Raw genomic sequence first — 22636 nt, forward strand, 5'->3', positions numbered from 1 at the left:
GCGGTCGGACCGCCAAACACAATAAGGGCCTCAGCCACATTGGAGAAACTGTTATAATTTGGGGAGTCTAATTTACTACTCCCACTCTAAAGATAAACACATTGTGGAAAGGGTTTAAGTGTGAGGGGTCAAATTTAGAATTTCCACTTTAAACTTAACTGCTTAGGGAAATGTTGGCAATTGAAGTGTTCAAATTTACTAATAACACTCCAAACTAACTATATTATGCTCTTCTTGGGGATGAACTTTTCTATTCTCACTTCAAACATTGCCACAGTGGTGAAATGTTGGACGTTGGCAGATTCAAATTTACTAATCCAGCTTTACGCTTCACCACATTTAGGGGGAGGGGGTAACTTTACTATTCTCACTCCAAATATAACGACAGTGGGGACAGTATTGGGCTCTAGGGTGGGTGGGTTTAGATTTACTATTACGACTTAAAACCTGACGACATTGGGGAAAGTGTAACGCTTTGTGGAGTACTCCCACTCCAAACTCACCCATAATCAGTTGGATTTGGGGCATTTGAGACTTATTATTCCGATTCAAACCTTAACCACATTAGGGAAAGTGTTGGACTCTGAGGGGCTCAAATTTACTATTCCCACTCCAAAAGTAACCACATTAGGAAAAGTGCTGAACTTTCTGGTGTTCAATCCCACTGCAACGTAACTACATTGGGGAAGGTATTTAACTTTAGGGTGGGAGTGCAACTGTACTATTTCCAGTGCAACCATAACCACATTAGGGAAATGCTGGACTTTGTGGGGGGTCAGATTTAGTATTCTCACTTCTCCACACTAAGAAAGTGTTGGGTTTTCGTGGGGGGGGGGGTGTCACATTTACTAACCCAACTCCAAATAAATTACATTGGAGAAAGTGTTGAACTTTGAAGGTGCAAATTTACTATTCCCACTCCAAACCTAACCTGAGCTATAATGGGTTCAGAATTACCATTAGAACTTCAAACTTCATCAGGCTGAGTAAAGTACTGGACTGTGGCGAGGGGTTACATTTGCTATTGCTATACGTGCAGGGATTAGTTCTTCTTCCATGCCCATCGGTGATGCGCACACACTTCTTTGAATTAGTTGCTTGAATGCAAGATATTATTTGTGTATCTGCGGTGATACGCACACCACTGACAAGTAATTGTTTTACCTTATTGGGGAAACTTTGCATGCTTTTGATTCACAAAAAAAGGGCTGGAGGAGGTTTTAACCCTTTGGGTGCTCATGATGGAATGGTTCCGTCATGAGCACCAGTGCTAATGTGCAAATGTTGGGCGACCCACGCAAGCCATACCTTGCTGGACTCCCCCGGGTGTCTAGTTTTCTGAAATGCGTGGGTTTGGTAGGTTTCCCAAGATGGCCGCTGAGCCCGGGGCCAAAAACTCATGGGACCCCCCTTTCAAAACCAGGTTGTTTTGTGATAGGTAATTTGGAAGTCGCGTCAATAGGTTTTCTGCCCTTGCCTGTTGCGGGTACTTGACCCACCCACACAACTGAGGTACCATTTTTTTCGGAAGACATTAAGAAATGCGGGGTGGGGGGAATTTTGTGGATCCACACAGATTCCAGAACTTTCCACCACAGAAATGTGAGGAAACAGTGTTTTTTGCCAACTTTTGAGGTTTGCAAGGGATTCTGGGTAACAAAACCTGGTGAGAGCCAGACAAGTCACCCGATCCTGGATTCCCCTGGGTGTCTAGCTTTCAAAAATGTATAGGTTTGCTAGATTTCACTAGGTGCCGACAGAGCTAGGGTTCAAAATATACAGCTAGACACTTTGCAAACAAGGGTCCGTTTTCACTGTGATAATGTGTTGTGTCCATGTTGCATTTTGGGCCGTTTCCTGTCCCGTGCACTAAGCCTACCCACACAAGTGAGATACAATTTTTCTCAGAAGACTTTGGGGAATGTGGGCGGGGTAGAATTTTGAGGATCCACGCAGATTCCAGAACTTTCCACCACAGAAATGTGAGGAAATGTGTTTTTGACAAATTATGAGGTTTGCTAGGGATTCTGGGTAAAACAGTACCTGGTGAGAGCCAGTCAAGTTACCCCATCCTGGATTCTATGGCAGGACCGGAGGCTTCAGATTAGGCTTTTCTCTCTCCGTTTATTTTGCTCCAGCAGCTTTACCTAAGTTGTATAACAGCAAGAAAAACTACATTTCCCATGATGCAAGCAGGGGTGTGGAATTTAATAAAATATCTAGGCGCACTTTTTTAAAACTACTATTAAGATTTTTAAATATTAGAAAGTGTCAACCTGCATTATGTCATCTACTTTTAAACAATGAATTCGCTTGCCTTATGGTCTATAAGTATATCTCCGCTGCAGTTTGACTTCGTAATGTTGTCGGAAAATGAATTTCTGGGTATTATTTGAGTTGGTTAAAATCTTACTTTGAGTATTACTGTTAAAATAATGTTTTACCTGTTCTTTTATGGTTGTCATTAAGCCGAATAAAGATTTTTTGACTGGCTGACTGACTAATAAAATATCTACTTGTCCAAGGGGCAGGTTGCTTCATAAATCTACTTGTCCTGTAACAAAATCCACTAGTTCCTTCGGTGCCATGTAGTGCGGCGACAAATTGTGGCAGCAGTCTCATTATATAGGAGCTCTATAGGACATAATCAACATGAAAACTTGTTGCCCTTAACCCCAAAGAAAATGCCCTGGACATCGGGCTATAGGAATTCCACATCCCTGTGCAAGGGGACAATGTGAGAGAAAAAAATCCAACAGTCATCAGCCAATCCTGCGCCAGGAACACCAACAACTTCCTTTGTGGGTATTATTTGAGTTGGTTAAAATCTTACTTTGTGTATTACTGTTAAAATAATGTTTTACCTGTTATTTTATGGCTGTCATTAACCCGAATAAAGATTTTTTGACTGGCTGACTGACTAATAAAATATCTACTTGTCCATGGGGCAGGTTGCTTCATAAATCTACTTGTCCTGTAACAAAATCCACTAGTTCCTTCGGTGCCATGTAGTGCGGCGACAAATTGTGGCAGCAGTCTCATTATATAGGAGCTCTATAGGACATAATAAACATGAAAACTTGTTGCCCTTAACCCCAAACAAAATGCCCTGGGCATCGGGCTATAGGAATTCCACATCCCTGTGCAAGGGGACAATGTGAGAGAAAAAAATCCAACAGCCATCAGCCAATCCTGTGCCAGGAACACCAACAACTTCGTTTGTGGGAGGCTCTATACTCCTCTTTCTTCGCTGCTCCAGCATTCAGATAAGTGTTTTTGACTCTCTCTTCGTTTCGATGTAAACTGGCATTTTACAGTGTTATTGTTCAGTTTTCTGCTTGTGCGTGCATTATGTTGTAAAACAGGCTTTGCTAACAAGAACAGTTCAGTTTTCTTTACAGATTTCACGGCCGCAGGAGTGTCTCTTGCTCCTTCGCGGCCGCGCCTGTGCACAGAGGCTCTCGGTGCGGCCCACCCGCCGCTAGGGGTACGCGCACCTGTCACTACGTGCGCAAGAAGCGAGTTACCCCTACGTAGCTGGCAAGTCGTTTCCTCCGCTAACGCTCAGAAAGGAGACTTGCTGGGCTGCGCCTAATGCTTCATGCGGGGGAAGATCTTTATTTACTGTTGATTAGCGCTGCTAGCGCTTTGGCATTAATTTACCAAGAGCCCCTGCCTGGAGCAAAACACCCGTAAAGCGGGTAGGACATTAATTTACATACAGGGACCGGCCCAGGCAGTTATACCCTCATTACCAATAAGGAGCAGTCGTCCCAGGGCTCAGTTCCCATATATATTGCTACAGTCAATCATTTATTGAAGAGTTTTACTCCCTACCGTCACACCTATTTTGTGCATAATCGTGCATGACTCTAACTATGGAAGGTTATGTTAAATATTATGAGGAGGAAATCACCTATTTGCCCATCGATGATCACTTCTGTCAGGTGATGGACTCCTCTATCCTCAAGGCGGAGTCTCCAGTGGGTTTGCCCCTGAAGAGGAAACTTGAACAACTTCAGGCTCAATGCCAGCAACCCCTGCCTGCGTGGGAAGATTCAACAGGGTTTAAAAAGCCCCTACCTCCAGGTGAGCCCTCTACTAGCGCCCTAGACTCAAAAGAGAAACGCCCTGAAGAGGATGGCGTGTATTCAGACGCTTTTGCGTGCCTAAAAAAGGTGTTTATGGATGCCCAGTCCCCCTCCGCGCCCATAAAACCAGCAGAGGATCTGGCGGGTCCCTCTGGCCTCCCGGTTGCTCCGCCTGTGGGTGATCCAGATGAGTCCCCCAGACGTCTGATGGGGATGGCAAATCGAGTAGGCCCTGGCACCCCGCAAAAGGGGATCACTTAACCTTTCCTGGGGTAGATAGCGACATGCTTAATCCTAGTGGGCTCCTTCACCCGAGGTCTGCGGAGTGGGTTCCAGCTCCTAAGGTTGCTGCCTACATGGCCGCCTGGTTACGTAAACCATTAGATAAAGAGGTTAGAAGCTGCCTGAGGGCGAAATGCACGAGACAGGCCCTAAGATGGCCACTTTCCTGGCTAAATTAATTTGTGATCCCAAGAAAGGCATTGATCGCTCGTGGAGAGCTTGCCAAGATAAACTTTTCTCCACAGCAAGTCCCTTGGCGAAGATCCTAGACATGGCTGAGGAAGCCAAGGCCTCTGGTACACTCATCTCCCCAGATGCACAAGTTACTACTTGTGTAACGATATATCTGTAAGAGACATTAGTTAGTGATAGATTCCTTACCTTAGAATATCCCCAGGCATCAGACTGGATCGGAAATTTTTGCGTAGCAATACCCCTGCGCGTCGATAGGCGTCGTCCACGGCTCCGCGTCCGTTGTCGGCGTCGTTAGCGCCGGAATGACGTCGTCGGAGTACTTAGACGCCGCCCATGCGCGCTGATGTCAGTACTGATACACAGCTTTTCTGCGCCAGATACGCAGACCCATGATAGAACCAACACTGGTGCCATGAAACTAGGGCCCTGAAAGGGGCTGACCTTAACTCTAGATATCGGTTCGCAGAACGGGGAGGATGGGTGGGTCGGTAAGGAATATATCACTAACTAATGTCTCTTACAGATATATCGTTACACAAGTAGTAACTTGTGCATCTGAAAGAGACACGTTAGTGGTAGATTCCTTACCTTAGAATAGATACCCCAGCAATACCAACCCTGGTGGTGGGTCTGTGAACCAATAATCACACCAGAAAGTCCTGGAGGACGGAACGGCAAAAGAAGCCATCCCTCCGGACTTGGATGTCCAGGCAGTAGTGTCTTGCGAACGTGTGCAGCGAGGCCCACATAGCTGCCTGGCAAATGTCCTGCAAGGGCACTCCTCGGCCCAGAGCAGTTGTAGTCGCCGTGGCCCGAGTAGAATGAGCCCACAATCCAGCAGGGGGCTCCTCTTTGGCCATGGAGTAACATGCCTGGATACACAAGATGATCCACCGGGAGATGGTCCTCTTGTGCACTGCCTTTTCCTTCTTAGCGCCCACATAACCAACGAAGAGTTGGTCATCCACCCGGAACTGGCGTGTGCGATCTAGATAATAAGAGAGCGCACGTTTTGGGTCCAGACGGTGGAGCCTCTCTTCCTCTTTCGAGGGATGCAGAGGCGGAAAGAAGGTGGGCAAAGTAATGGACTGCCCGATGTGGAAGGCCGTGACAACCTTGGGCAAGAAGGAAGGTCTTGTTCGCAACACAACCTTGTCCGGATGAACAGAAAGGAAAGGAGGTGTAGAAGAAAGGGCCTGGAGCTCACTCACTCTCCTGGCAGAGGTGATGGCAACCAGGAAAGCAGTCTTCAGAGTAAGAAGACGGAGAGGACAGTTATGGAGCGGCTCAAAGGGGAGCACACATGAGGTAAGTAAGCACAAGATTCAAGTCCCACTGGGGCATCACGAAGGGAACAGGAGGGAACATGTGTGTGATGCCCTTCAAAAACCTATTTACAATGGGGGACTTGAACAAGGAAGGCAGATCAGGTAGCTGTAAGAAGGCAGTAAGGGCAGAAAGGTACCCCTTGAGGGTAGCACGGTAAATGCCGGTGGGCCGGCAGGACGGGGATGTGAAAATAAGCGTCCTGCAAGTCCAACGCTACCAGCCAGTCTCCAGGGTCTAGGGCAGCTAAGACCTGAGCCAAAGTCAGCATCTTGAACTTCTCCTTCCAGAGGAATCCGTTGATGTTCCGCAGGTCCAAGATAGGGCGTAGGCCCCCTTTGCCCTTCTTGGGTACCAGAAAGTAGTGGGAGTAACAACCACACCCTACTTCCGGCCCAGGAACGCGCTCGATGGCCCCCTTAGCCAAGACGGCCGTGACTTCCTCTTGCAGAAGTTGCAAGTGATCCCCCGACACGCGGTGGAATTGCGGTGGCATGGCTGGAGTGGGCGCCTCGAAGATGAGGCAGTAGCCCCTTCGGACGATTTGCAGCACCCACCTGTCCGACGTGACAGTGCGCCAGTGGGAGAGGTGATGGCGAACCCTGCCTCCCACCGGCGTCACATGGGCCTGAAAACTCGGACTAGGAAGGTTTTGAGGTGGGTGCTGCGGAGGGAGGTGTGGACTGGCCTCGCCGTTGCCCCCGACCACCGCCACGGCGGTTTCCACGGCCGCCACCGCGCTGTTGAACATTCTGCGGCACGTGGCTGGCAGCACGTGTGGGGGCGCCCTTTCCTTGGCCACGAAAGGAGCGAAAGGCACCCGATTGCTGGCGTGTGGCCGAGAGGACTTGGCCGTAGCCCTGGAGTCCTTAAAACGCTCTAGCGCATGGTCTGCCTTGTCGCCAAAGAGGCGACGGCCATCAATCGGCATGTCCAGAAGTTTGGCCGGGACATCGGCCGAAAAGTTGGCGGGCCTCAACCAGGCATGGCGTCGAACCGCCACCGTCGTTGCCATCGCCCTGCCCAGTGAGTCTGTGGTATCCAGCCCACACCGGATGGAATATCGCGCTGCATCTCCGAGACAAATCCAGTGTCTGGCGAAGTGTCAATACCACTGGCCTCCCCAAGCTCATATGTCCAGTCTTGTTGAGACTGGCACTCCAGTGCCAGAGGGTCCTCAGACCCCTCCCAATCTCCCTCGTCACCCGTTTCCTGTAAAGCAGGATTAACAGACGGGGCCTCCTCATGGAAATAAAAATCTCCAAAGGCCGTCGGAAGCGGCGCCGTTCCGGCGCCAGAATGGGACCGAAGGGAACATTGGGGACGGCGTCCACAGTGGGTGCCGGTGAGGTCGTGAGGTCGACTGGCGACGACCCGGATCCGGTGAGGTCCTGCGGCGCCGGGACCGAAGTCGCCCGACCCTCTAGGGCCTCCAGCCGGGACCGGTGGGCCCGGAGGCGCCAAGGAACCCGACTGAAGAGGGAGGGACCTCATGGCCATGAGGTACCGCTCGATCTCCTCCGGCGTCGCGCCGTGCCCAGGGACCCGAAGGTGTGGGGCAGGCGGCGACGCTTGCGACTCCCTCGGAGCCGCGTGGGCAGTGTCGCCCGAACCCCCGGCCGCATCGTGCGAGCGTCGGGGTGGGTCGGAGGAGCGATGACGTCTCTCCGAACTCTCATGCCTCTTACCTGAGGACTTGGATCCCGACGACCGATGGCCACTCCCGGAGCTGCGATGACTCCGAGCAGGTGCTGTCGTCGTGGTCGAGGCCTAAACACTTCAGGCACCGGCGATGGGGGTCCGTAACCGACACCAGTCGGTCGCACTTTGAACAAGGTTTGAACCCGGGCATCCCTACCGGCACCGATAGAGTCGAAGACTCGAAGAAAGCAATGATCAAAACAATCAAAAAGTTTAGTCAAAAAATGACTAGGGGTAGAGCTTCTCTGGATCTGCGCTAGCTGGCGCGGAAAAAAGAAGAACTGACGTCAGCTCGCATGGGCGGCGTCTAAGTACTCCGACGACGTCACTCCAGCGCTAACGACGCCGACGACGGACGCGGAGTCGCGGACGACGCCTACCGACGCGCAGGGGTATTGCTACGCAAAAATTTCCGGATCCAGTCTGACGCCTGGGGATATTCTAAGGTAAGGAATCTATCACTAACGTGTCTCTTACAGATATATCGTTACACAAGTAGTAACTTGTGCATCTGGGGGAAGTTCAAGATGCTGACTTTGGCTCAGGTCTTAGCGGCCCTACGCCCTGGAGACTGCCTGGTAGCGTTGGATTTGCAGGACGCTTATTTTCACATCCCCGTCCTGCCGGCCCACTCTCTAGCTAGGCCCAACGGGCGATCATCTTTCTAGGGCAGAGCTCTTCAAACTTTTGTAGGTTGAGCCCCCCAGCTCAATTGTTTTAGCTGTTGGGCTCCCTACCACTGACAAATTTCTGGAATCTGGTACACTACATAATAGACCGCCCGCGCATATCCCGGCCATATCCAGCAAATAATGTTCAACACTTTAAGAGTGTTTAGTAAAGTGCAGGTTTGTGATTGGGTGTGCTGAAATGAGATTGTTACACAGCTCAAACCACCATTTTCCTAGATAAAATGTGAACAAATTGTTTTTTCTAGGATGCTTTGTTTTGCACATGACATTGATTGATAACACCACCAACATAAATGTGCCGGGTGTGCCTGTTTTTCACCACTGACGGTCAATCTGTGGATGGAATTTTGCTATTGCCATCCTCAGGTTGTGCTCCACATCCAGGGGCAGATCTACAAGGAAGTGCCACAGCGTGGCACCGCAAGCCCTTTGGCTGCGCCACGCTGGGGCACTTCCGAAGTACAGGGATGCAACATATTTGCAAGAATATGAAGCATCTCTGTGCTTCCCCCTGCGCTGGCGCACAAACTGCAGCCATGCACTGGCGTACGCATCCTTGCACCATGGTGCAAGGATGCCTGCGTTGTGGGGAAATTGTTTTTGTGCAGGAAGGGGCACCTTCCTGCACATAAACAATCACTACAGGCATTCCCCTCTTTCAATGCATACTGTAGAATGCAGAACGCATTAAAAGAGGGAAAACAAGGAGAAATGAAAACATTTCTCCTCGTTGCGCCTCGCTAAGCCACCTCTAGGGTGACGTAGCATTTAGACGCATTTCTAGATTTACAATTCTTCGTAAATCTGGAGATGTGTCTTGTTCCATGGGTGTTGCGTGGGAACACCCACAGCAATACCCATGGAACAACCCTTCAACACAAAGTGCTGCGTGTGAATGGGCAGTATTTACAAGGAGAGGAAAATTCACGCAGGCTGGCTTTTTCCTTGTAAATATGGAGGAGCCCCATGCGCCACCAGTACGTCACGAAAAGTGACGTACTGTTGGCGCAGGGCGCTTGTAAATCTTCCCCCTAGTCTTTAATACCGCAAGTGCTGAGAACCCAATCTCACAAAAATAGGACGAACTGGAAGGCAAGAGAGTTTTGATAGCAGTTTCTCGCAAAGCTGAATATTGTGCAGACATTTTCAGCCAAAACAGGGACTGTAAATGAGACAGTGTTGTCAGATTTTCCGAGCACTCCCTAGCTCAGAGCTGGTACACGAGAAACAAATCTTCTATAGAAATCATTAACAAACGTTTTAGGCAGCATTATAATGGGATAATTGCCCACCAACCTGTTATGGACCGGAAGACGAAGTTGTAAGTCCACAGAGAGGGCGTTGAACAAACACCTAATTGAGAATTCCTTTGTAGTACGATAAGTTGCTTGCCTGGAGCAGTTGGGTTTAAGGACATGTCGGGCTTATGTTTAAAGAAAAATAGAACTAATAATAAATGAATGATGTTGTCTATTTTACTTCAGAGCAATGTTGTCTGACAGACTTTGTGGTGGCAGGGACATGTTAAGCATTTTGTGTGCCCTGGGCCAAAACTATTTTAGGGGCCCCTGTTCAGTACAGCTTTGAGTTTAAATGATTTACTTTTAGCTCTGCCATACTAACTGTGCACAGGCACTATGGTTGAAATTCTAAAAGCGCTTACATCTAATATTCATAGATAGTGATGGGTGTTTTCACAGTTTTAACAAAGCAACAGCCCACAAATTTTACAGCAAATAATGTCTGTGATATCCTCCAATTTCTCATATGTGAGAACCCGCTTGGATCTTATATAAACTTTTTTATGGTTGTTGCTTGAAACCTACACATTTCTCTGCAAATACTAATAGACTACCTCACATCAATCACAATTAAAAAGAAATGTAACAAAACGGCATTTACAAGAATCTGTTTAGGAATTATTCCAGGCCATCAGGGCAAAAACAGAGCTGCCTCTATCAAGTGGCCCTCTGAAAGGCTGGATTGCAGTGCATATAAATGTGTCCTTTTGTAATTTAGGACAAAAACCTTGATGGGACACGACATGCCCATACTCGTGTACAGGGGCACAACTAGACCCGAACTTCGGGTGGGGGCTAACACTCCCATCCAGGGTTGCCCCTTGCACTTGTTGCACACAGTGCAACAGTCTTTTTTGGCACCCTCTCACACATTTCCTCCTTATCCATGAATTCCCTCACTACCACTCACCAAGGATGCCCCTCATCTCTCTTCATTTTGTTATAGCGCTACTCATTGTTTACTCACACTCAGTTCTGTGATCTGCATGGTACATATTCTATGGAGTAGGCACATTAACCCTCTGCGCTGTATGGGTGGCAGGAGTGCTCATGTGAGTGCACGGTGAGCCATGCGACAGTTTGCGAGTAGGGTAAGAGGAGTGACTGCAGGGTGAGTGGGGTGACCATATGAATTTGGGTGCGGATATAAGTGCAGAGTGGGATGAATGAATGTATGGTTAGTGATGGGCTTATTTGAGTGAGATTGCAGATTGAGCAGTGAGGGGGACAGGTGAGTGAAGTGTCACATGAGTGCAGGGTGAGTAGTGTGCTTGTGTGACTGCAGGGTGAGGTACAGGATGAACAGCACAAGTGCATTGTGAGTACAGAGTGATCACTGTGAGTGCAAGGTAAGTGGTTGAATGGTGTGAGTGCATGGGGATCAGTGTGAGTGCAGGGTGAGTGTGAAAGTGAAGGGCGAGAATGAGGAGCGAGTTGTCTGAATGCAAGGTGCATTCCCAGCCACTTGAAGTAACTCAGAATGTTATTGTATGGCAGTAACCAGGGATCAGGGTGGAGGAAATAAATAATGTGGTGATCCTGCAACAAACACCCAGTCTTGTGATTAGGGTAGCCAGCTCATTATTTTGATGTCCCAGGCGGTACAAAAATAAGGTCACCTAAAGCTGTAATGTCAGTACTTGTCCATGTATACTTTGAACAGCAAATATAAATAGAAATACCTTTTACTTGTGTTCTAGGGCTGCCTGAATAATCTATGGTTGATAATAAAAGGGAACATGCTTCTTTATTTACAGACAAGCAATTTGCAGTCTGTTTAAAAGAACACATGACTAGCTGGCATTTTGCGCACCTGCCTTTGTAGTTTTAAAAGAAACGTTGTCTCCTTTCTGGGAAGAGCTAACTCTCCCAGGTTAATTCATAGATCTGAAATGCTTCAGCTGCTGTGAGAGGCAGGATGTCTCCACTGCTTAAACTGAAAGCAAAGGAACAAACCGTCATTTCAGCTGCAGTGCGAGGCTAAAAGTCTCCTCTGCTATGATATTGAATGCGAAGGAACAGGCCTGTCGTTTCGTTTACCATCGGTTTTAGCAGAGGAGACTTCCTGCCTCCTCACTGCAGCTGAAGCATTTCAGCTCTATGAATGAACCCCCTTCTGGGACGGTTAACAGAACAAAAGCATGGGCACTTCGTGCCCAGTCGATTTCCCCTCCCTCCTCCCTCCAGTTCTCTACGAAGACTTTCTTGCGACGCAGGGAACAAAGGTAAAATTAGAGTGGAGAGCGCGCACCTTAGGGGCCCACAGGGGGGCGCGCCCCACAGATTGAAGAACTCTGTTCTAGGGAATGCCAATACAGAAATATCTACAGAGAGGCGCATGTCTTTACTTATTAAAATAGACCCTAAGCTTGGAGTATTGGCCACCTCAGAGGCTGGCCCAGTGGCAGAGGGCAATTTATTTGGAGACCCCTTTGTGAAAGAGTTAGCAAGTTCATAAATACCTTCAACTCATTAGATAAGGGCCAAACATCTATTAAGCGCATCATCACAGCACTTGTTTTTGGCGCAGCCAGTCATGGCAGGGGGTGCTCGAACGGCGTCCCTACAACAGAGCCTCATTCAAATCATCAGAACCGTGTAGAGGACAGTGGTAAGACCCAGAAACATTTGGTAACTTCTAACATACCAGATCCTATCCACGCCGTAGAGGTGGCAGAGGAAATGGTTCCTACAACAACCAGCAAGGTGAGACTTCAGTACTTGAGGGATGTAAAGATCAGTCGAAGACTGCAATTTTTTCTTCACAATTGGTCTTCTCTCACCTCAGACACCTGGGTTTTACAGATGGTTGTAGGGTTCCAAATAGAGTTTTTCGAGTTGCCAACTCAGGCGGTTCTCCCGCAACCCCTGTATTTTTCAAAAGACCAGACGGATTTGATAGACGAGGAGGTTTCAGAGCTGTTGCACAAGGGAGCAAACCTCTCCGCAAATTTGCACCCTCGAGGTTTTCTCAGCAACTTTTTCTCGTGGAGAAACGTGATGGGGGTTACCGCCCGGTTATAAACCTCAAGGAGTTCAACGAGTGGCTTGTTTACCGCCACTTCAAAATGGAGGGGATTCACCTCCTTCGGGACCTCCTACAGCAACAAGACTGGATGGTGCTTCTGGACTTGAAAGACGGGTATCAAAAGGTTCCAATATTTCCCCCTCACAGACGTTTCCGGCAGTTCCAATGGAATTCAAAGGTCTTCGAATTCACGTCCCTTCCTTTCGGTCTGTCCTCCGCTCCTTGGTGCTTCACCAACATAATGAAGCCAGTGGCGGAGCGCCTCAGAGCAGAAGGTACACAGCTGATAATTTATTTTGACGGTATACTCCTTGTGAGTCCGTGTCCCCATCGCTTGCTCACCCAGCTGCAACAGGCGGTAATAGACTCAGTCAACGCTACTTTATCCCTTCCATCTCGCAAACTCTCAAAAATCAGGCACCAACTGAGATGAACAATGGCGAAGCCCACCATATCCATACGACACCTAGCCAGGGTGATGGGGCTTCTGTCATCATCAGTACAGGCCATCTTTCTGAGCCCCCTTCACTACAGGGCCATTCAGTGCCTCAAGGAATTTCATTTGCACAAGGGCCTCACCTACTCACAGTTTGTACCTCTCTCAGTGGAGGCCAAGACAGAACTTCAGTGGTGCATTTCCCACATGGAGGCCTGGAACGGCCGGGCCATTTTAGGATCTCAACCCCGTCCTGGTGATCGAATCAGACACCAGCAGTTCCGGTTGGGGCGCCCACTGCAGAGAAGTTTCTACCGGCGGAAAATGGTACTCCTCCGAACAAGATCTTCACACTAACTGCCTGGAACTAATGGCAGGTTCTTTCGTTTTTCGAGTTGCCAATTCAAACGGTTCGCCCGCAACCCCTATATTTTTCGAAAGACCAGACAGATTTAATAGATGAGGAGGTTTCGGAGCTGTTGCCCAAGGGAGTAATCCTCCCCTCAACCTTGCACCCAGCAAATGTTTCTCATTTAGAAACAGGATGGAGGTTACCGCCCGGTTATAAACCTCAAGGAGTTCAACGAGTGGCTTGTTTACTGCCACTTCAAAATGGAGGGGATTCACCTCCTTTGGGACCTCTACAGCAACAAGACTGGAAGGTGCATCTGGACTTGACAGACATGTATCTAAAGGTTCCAATATTTCCCCCTCACAGACGGTTCCGGCAGTTCCAATGGAATTCACAGGTCTTTGAATTCACGTCCCTTCCTTTCGGTCTGTCCTCCGCTCCTTGGTGCTTCACCTAGGTAATGAAGCCAGTGGTGGAGCGTCTCAGAGCGGAAGGAATACAGCTGATCATTTATTTGGACAATATACTCCTTCTGAGTCAGTGTCCCCATCGCTTGCTCATTCAGCTGGAACAGGTGCTAACGCTTCTAGAGTCCCTGGGGTTTGTGATCAACGAGTCCAAATCGGACTTCGTTCCCTCTCAGAAGATGCAATTCTTGGTCTTCATGATAGACTCAGTCAACACCACTTTATACCTTCCGACTTGCTAACTCTCCAAAATCCGGCACGAACTGAGACGGACGTTGGCGAAGCCCACAATGTCCTTACGACACCTAGCCAGGGTGGTGGGGCTTCTGTCATCATCAATACATCTTTCTGGGGCCCCTTCACTACAAGGCCCTTCAGACACCAGTCTCTGGAAACTTCATCCCTCAGTCTTCCTGGAACTCTAGGTTCGCTGGGGCCCCTTCTCGATAGACCTCTTTGCCTCCCGACTGGATGCCCAACTGGAGAGGTACTACAGTTGGCGTCCGGATCCAGAGGCTCTGGCAGTCGATGCCTTCCTTCAGGATTGGATCGACGAGCAGGGGTAAGCTTTTCCCTCCTTAGCGATGATAATGTGACTGACAAGCTTGTCAAGCCCGATTTGGAGATCGCAAGCCCGGTTTCTGGTTCTGATGGAACTTTCCTGGGATTTCCCAATCCGTCTACCCCTAGGTCCTGATCTCCTCAGAGATTCTCAGGGTAATCTCCATCACCTCCTTGCCACAGACGGACTTCATCTGATGGCCTGGCGGGTTACCGGCAATGCTGGCAGGTGCCAGGCCTTTTGGCAGACGCTGCCTCGCTTTTCGCCAAATCTTGGGCAGAGAGCACCAATAAGCGATACCACTCCGCTTGGTCCTGTTGGGGGAGTTGGTGTCATCGACAACAGGTGGATCCGATGGGGGCATACGTTGTCTACGTCCTTAATTTCTTAGCCTCATTGGCAAAGGAAGGCTTGGCCTATCGGTCAATTAAAACCTTTCGTTCAGCAATCTCGGCGGGCCACAGCCCAGTAGATGGCCGCCCTCTTGGTGAAAACCCTTGGGTGTGCAAGCTGTTGAGGAGTATACGGTTATCTGTGCTCACCAAACCTTGTTACTCTGTCCTCTGGGATGTTAATAAGGTTTTGGACTTGTTCAAATCCTAGCTGTCTAATAAGTACTTATCTAGAATGCAAATGTCGGCAAAATTCGCAATTCTTTTGTGTCTAATATCATGCCGCAGGGTTTCAGATGTAGGAGCCCTGGATCTTACGGGCAGAGTATTTACTCTTGACGGAGTCACTTTTCATATTTCTAGACAAACAAGATTAATTTAAGGTTGGTGTCCTATCCTGCCTTTCCTGATGTCCTAAAATGATGCATGGTCAGCGCGCTCAAGGCCTATGAGGTGGCAACAATCAACATATGTCTACAGGGCGTCAATCAACTGTTTATAGCCCTCACTAAACCACACGGGTGGTCTCATCCCCCACGATTGCGAGATGGATTCATTGGACTATGCAGGAGGCAGGTATAGATACTTCACGTTTTGGAGCTCATTCGGTGCGTGGTCCAATGGCATCTAAGGCTTTTTCCCTAGGGGTGCCGCTGGAAGACGTCCTTAATGTCACAGATTGGTCCTCTGACTCCATCTTCCATAGGTTTTATTTTAAACCTTTAGTTTCCCTGGCCTCTTTGGTGGCGGATAAGCTTTAAACTAGCCAAATCTGAAGCCTCCGGTCCTGCCATAGAATACAAAATGTCCTAACTATCGTAAAGGAAAGTTACAATTCTATTAAGGATGCAGAGGCGAGGATTAGCCCACCCTTGCAGTAGTGCCCTCCCAGAACACCTCCGTATCTGTGGTGAGTGGTGTTTTCATTTGAGATGATTCCATATGCCTTTGGATGGTGTATTAATCTTTCTGGATTATGATTGACAATGTTTTCTTTTGAGATTGTACGTGGGAGGTTACATTTCTCAAATTTACAATTATGCTTCTTTAATTTAGGATTGGACGCCGGTAAACAAGATTAATCGAAGAAGGGCTTAATGTGGTCACAGGAAGAGAGAGGAATATAGAGCGTCCCACGAAGGAAGAAGGAAGTTGTTGCTGTTCCTGCCACAGGATTGGCTCATAGCTGTTGGACTTTTTTCTCTCACATTGTCCCCTTGCATCATGGGAAATGTCGTTTTTCTTGCTGTTATATAACTTTGGTAAAGCTGCTGGAGCAAAATAAACAGGGAAAGAAAAGCCTAATCCTCGCCTCCGCGTCCTTAATAGAATCAACATTTTGCTTTTCAATAGCTAGGAAATGTTGTATTCCCATGGATGTTTAGTTTTAAAAAAATGTATAGGTTTGCTATGTTTCCCTAGGTGCCAGCAGAGCTGGAGTTCAAAATCTACAGCTAGGCACGTTGTAAAAATAGGTTCTGTTTTCACTGTGGAAATGTGGTGTGTCCACGTTGCGTTTTAGGCCGTTTCCTGTCGCGGGCACTAGGCCTACCCATTTTGCTCAGAAAAATTTTGGGAACGCGGGGTGGGTGGAATTTTGTTGAACCACGCAGATTCCAGAACTTTTCACCACAGAAATATGAGGAAAGTGTTTTTTTTAAACAATTGTTTAGGTTTGCAAGGGATTCTGGGTAACAGAACCTGGTGAGAGCCAGTCAAGTCACCCCATCCCGGATTTCCCTGGTTGTCTAGTTTTCAAAACTGTATAGGTTTGCTTAGTTTCCCTAGGTGCCTGCAGAGGTAGGGTTCAAAATCTACAGCTAGGCACTTTACAAACAAAGGGTCCGTTTTCACAGTAAAAATAGCGTGTCCACGTTGCGTTTTGAGCCGTTTCCTGTCGCAGGCACCAGGCCTACCACACATGTGAGTTATCATTTTTATTGGGAGACTTAGGGTAACACAGAATTGTAGAGCAACTGTTATTACCTATTGACTTTCGATGCATTTCTGCCTTCCAAATGAAAGACAATGTGTAAAAAAAAAGTCATTTTGAAAAATGATCTATAATTCTCATGCTAGTATGGGTACTCACAATTTCCTAAATGTGCAAATATCTACTGTTTCTAAAATCTATATTTTGTTCCAATTTCAAAAATACATAGGTGTCTTTCATACCGATTTTTCTATGTATATATTTTCCCAAATGAATTGCTATATACCCAGTAGATGATAAACAAGCATTGGAAATGCAATAGGTCTCGGATTTATTTGAGTTAGAGCTAATGGCATTGTAAATGGCAATGTCTTTTAGCCATGTGTTATGGAGTGTATGCATGTGGTGTGTAATGGAATTATGTGGTATGGATTGGAATTGTTCACCCTGCGCACTCACTGCTCTGCACTCACTGCTCTGCACTCACTGCTCTGCACTCACTGCTCTGCACTCACTGCTCTGCACTCACTACTCTGCACTCACTACTCACTACTCTGCACTCACTACTCTGCACTCACTACTCACTACTCTGCACTCACTACTCTGCACTCACTGCTCACTACTCTATACTCACTACTGTGCACTCACTACTGTGCACTCACTACTGTGCACTCACTACTCACTACTGTGCACTCACTACTCACTACTGTGCACTCACTACTCACTACTGTGCACTCACTACTGTGCACTCACTACTCACTACTGTACACTCACTACTCACTGCACTCACTACTCACTACTCTGCACTCACTACTCTGCACTCACTACTCACTACTCTGCACTCACTAGTCTGCACTCACTACTCACTACTGTGCACTCACTACTCTGCACTCACTACTCACTACTCTGCACTCACTACTCTGGACTCAGGACTCACTACTCTGTACTCACTTCTCTGCACTCACTACTCACTACTCTGCACTCACTACTCTGCACTCACTACTCTGCACTCACTACTCACTACTCTGCACTCACTACTCTGCACTCACTACTCTGCACTCACTACTCACTACTCTGCACTCACTACTCACTACTCTGCACTCACTACTCACTACTCTGCACTCACTACTCTGCACTCACTACTCTGCACTCACTACTCTGCACTCACTACTCACTACTCTGCACTCACTACTCACTACTCTGCACTCACTACTCTGCACTCACCACTCACTACTCTGCACTCACTACTCACTACTCTGTACTCACTACTACTACTCTGCACTCACTACTCTGCACTCACCACTCACTACTCTGCACTCACTACTCACTACTCTGCACTCACTACTCTGCACTCTGCACTCACTACTCTGCACTCACTACTCTGCACTCACTACTCTGCACTCACTACTCACTACTGTGCACTCACTACTCTGCACTCACTACTGTGCACTCACTACTGTGCACTCACTACTCTGCACTCACTAGTCTGCACTCACTACTCACTACTGTGCACTCACTACTGTGCACTCACTACTCTGCACTCACTACTCTGCACTCACTACTCTGCACTCACTACTCTGGACTCACTACTCACTACTCTGCACTCACTACTCTGCACTCACTACTCTGCACTCACTACTCTGCACTCACTACTCTGCACTCACTACTCACTACTCTGCACTCACTACTCACTACTCTGCACTCACTACTCACTACTCTGCACTCACTACTCTGCACTCACTACTCACTACTCTGCACTCACTACTCACTACTCTGCACTCACTACGCTGCACTCACTACTCTGCATTCACTACTCTGCACTCACTACTCTAGACTCACTACTCTGGACTCACTACTCACTACTCTGCACTCACTACTCTGCACTCACTACTCTGCACTCACTACTCTGCACTCACTACTCACTACTCTGCACTCACTACTCTGCACTCACTACTCTGCACTCACTACTCACTACTCTGCACTCACTACTCTGGACTCACTACTCACTACTCTGCACTCACTACTCACTACTCTGCACTCACTACTCTGGACTCACTACTCACTACTCTGCACTCACTACTCTGCACTCACTACTCACTACTCTGCACTCACTACTCTGGACTCACTACTCACTACTCTGCACTCACTACTCTGCACTCACTACTCTGCATTCACCACTCACTATTCTGCACTCACTACTCTGCACTCACTACTCTGCACTCACTACTCTGCACTCACTACTCTGCACTCACTACTCACTACTCACTACTCTGCACTCACTACTCTGCACTCACCACTCACTACTCTGCACTCACTACTCTGCACTCACCACTCACTACTCTGCACTCACTACTCACTACTCTGCACTCACTACTCACTAGTCTGCACTCACTACTCTGGACTCACTACTCACTACTCTGCACTCACTACTCTGCACTCACTACTCACTAGTCTGGACTCACTACTCACTACTCTGCACTCACTACTCTGCACTCACTACTCTTCACTCACTACTCTGCACTCACTACTCTGGACTCACTACTCTGCACTCACTACTCTGCACTCACTACTCAGCACTCACTACTCAGCACTCACCACTCACTACTCACTACTCTGCACTCACTACTCTGCACTCACTACTCTGCACTCACTACTCACTACTCTGCACTCACTACTCTGCACTCACTACTCACTACTCTGTACTCACTACTCTGCACTCACTACTCACTACTCTGTACTCACTACTCTGTACTCACTACTCTGTACTCACTACTCACTACTCTGCACTCACTACGCACTACTCTGCACTCCCTACTCTGCACTTACTACTCTGCACTCACTACTCTGCACTCACTACTCTGCACTCACTACTGTGCACTCACTACTCACTACTCTGCACTCACTACTCACTACTGTGCACTCACTACTGTGCACTCACTACTGTGCACTCACTACTCACTACTCTGCACTCACTACTGTGCACTCACTACTCACTACTGTGCACTCAATACTCACTACTCTGCACTCACTACTCTGCACTCACTACTCTGCACTCACTACTCACTACTGTGCACTCACTACTGTGCACTCACTACTCTGCACTCACTACTCTGCACTCACTACTGTGCACTCATTACTCACTACTCTGCACTCACTACTCTGCACTCACTACTGTGCACTCACTACTCTGCACTCACTACTGTGCACTCACTACTCACTACTCTGCACTCACTACTCACTACTCTGCACTCACTACTCTGCACTCACTACTCTGCACTCACTACTCTGCACTCACTACTCTGTACTCACTACTCTGCACTCACTACTCACTACTCTGCACTCACTACGCACTACTCTGCACTCACTACTCTGCACTCACTACTCACTACTCTGTACTCACTACTCTGTACTCACTACTCTGTACTCACTACTCTGCACTCACTACTCACTACTCTGCACTCACTACTCTGCACTCACTACTCTGCACTCACTACTATGCACTCACTACTCTGCACTCACTACTCACTACTCTGCACTCACTACTCTGCACTCACTACTCTGCACTCACTACTCACTACTATGCACTCACTACTCTGCACTCACTACTCTGCACTCACTACTGTGCACTCACTACTCACTACTGTGCACTCACTACTCATTACTCTGCACTCACTACTCTGCACTCACTACTCTGCACTCACTACTCTGCACTCACTACTCACTACTCTGCACTCACTACTGTGCACTCACTACTCTGCGCTCACTACTCACTACTCTGCACTCACTACTCACTACTCTGCACTCACTACTCTGCACTCACTACTCTGCACTCACTACTCTGCACTCACTACTCACAAATCTGCACTCACTACTCACTACTGTGCACTCACTACTCTGCACTCACTACTCACTACTCTGCACTCACTACTCTGCACTCTGGAAACTCACTACTCACTACTGTGCACTCACTACTCTGCACTCACTACTCACTACTCTGCACTCACTACTCTGCACTCACTACTCTGCACTCACTACTCTGCACTCACTACTCTGCACTCACTACTCTGCACTCACTACTCTGCACTCTGGAAACTCACTACTCACTACTCAGCACTCTGCACTCAGCTGGTGGTGTCTGTGTGTGCATGGCAGTGGTGGTGTGCGTGTGTGCATGGCAGTGGTGGTGTGCGTGTGTGCATGGCAGTGGTGGTGTGCGTGTGTGCATGGCAGTGGTGGTGTGCGTGTGTGCATGGCAGTGGTGGTGTCTGTGTGTGCCTGGCAGTGGTGGTGTCCGTGTGTGCATGGCAGTTGTGGTGTGCGTGTGTGCATGGCAGTGGTGGTGTACGTGTGCATGGAACCTACTTGCAATCAGACGTGTTGGTTGTCACCAGAATGCTTCGTTACTGCTGCCGGTAATGCTGCTGGATGCTAGGACGTGAAGAGCACACCACTCACTTGAGTCGGGTCCAGCAACTTTTTGAATATCCGACCTCACTTCCTTCCAGAGGAGGATGCGAGGTCACAGCCACGACACACATAACCACTGCCCGGGTCTCCATACTATTAGGCAGTGAGTCAGTGTTCATCTTTCTTTTCCCGCTCGCCAGCAGTTAAGTCACCCATTCTTTCAGCTCAGTTTGATTCTGGTGGTTAAGTGACACCGCGGGAGCATTTCTTCATCGCTCCAGCGGTACTTAGTAATCGTCTCGGGCGGCATCAATGCTGTAGCGGCTGGGAGCCGACAGAGGGCGCACTAACAGCAACAGTCAGTGAGGTAATAAATAGCATGTGAATAAATGTGACATGCAGTAGACACGGCCCTGATAGGTAAGTGCCGGTGCTAAGCACCAGAAAGCACCGGCACAATTAGCAAAGCAACCCGCTTCTCCCTATGTACTGGCGACCTTAGGCCTGCTGCTTCAGCTGCGGGGGGCGCGCGCAGCCGTGAACGGCGGCTGCGCGCGAGCACTAGCACGCAATCTGAGAGGCAGGGACGGCACGCGACTGGGGCAAGCCGGTGTGTCCTCTTGAAAGAGGGTACCCCTCCTTAGGTGCTCGGTGACTTGTTGGGGGCCTGTTGACGACTGTGCACCTGCCCGTCCTTGTGCAAGACAGTCTGTCCAGTGCTCACCCTCATTTGGCGAATGTCACCATGGAGCGCAAAGACACGCCGAGACGAGGTAGGAAGGGGGGGGGTGTGTCTCTGTGTGTGCTTGCGCATGCGCTGCGACGAGGGGGGGATGTTCTGTATGTGTGTGTGTGAGTGTGGGTGGGTGAGTGTGTGTATGTGCGGCGAGGGGGGGGGTGGTCTGTATGTGTGTGCGTGCGTGTGAGTCTGCTTCCAAGGAGCCATGGGAGACAGGAAGCGCGCGCGACCTGATCCCAGTTCCAAGGTTGCGCGTGCACCTCGCTTGTCTGTCTCCCTTGACTCCTCGAAAGCCAGATTGATTACAGAAGAGTCTCGGAACGACAGATTGCTTCGCAATCTGTTCGCAGTTCCGAGACCTAAAAAGCCATTGCATGACGCTGCTCAGTTACTGGCTTTGGGTTCGTCGGGTTCTAGGTGAACCTACAAGTCTTATATATGCCCACAACCAGAGAGGTCCAGCAAATGTAACGGTATATTGCTTACAAACAGCTGCCATAAATAGAAGAAGTTACAGGTGAAAGCGTTGACACAAATGGCTGTTTTTTCAACTAATTTTCAATTTTTCCTATATTCAACAGTTAGATTCTATAAAGAAACCTTGAAGGATCTACACAAATGATCCCTTGCTGAATTCAGAATTGTGTCTACTTTTCTAAACTGTATAGTTTTCCAGGATCCATTATTGCTTTCATACCCATTTCTACCATTAACTGGATGGAGGTTGAATCA

General features: G+C 48.5%; 1 protein-coding gene across 1 annotated transcript in view; it reads right to left on the bottom strand.

Moving 5' to 3' along the window:
* SYCE3 (synaptonemal complex central element protein 3) overlaps positions 1 to 22636 on the bottom strand; it is a 200334-nt gene that overhangs the window by 135949 nt on the left and 41749 nt on the right. The gene's annotated exons all lie outside the window — the stretch shown is intronic.

The sequence above is a fragment of the Lissotriton vulgaris genome, chromosome 7, assembly GCF_964263255.1.
Source record: "Lissotriton vulgaris chromosome 7, aLisVul1.2, whole genome shotgun sequence".
Classification (NCBI taxonomy): domain Eukaryota; kingdom Metazoa; phylum Chordata; class Amphibia; order Caudata; family Salamandridae; genus Lissotriton; species Lissotriton vulgaris.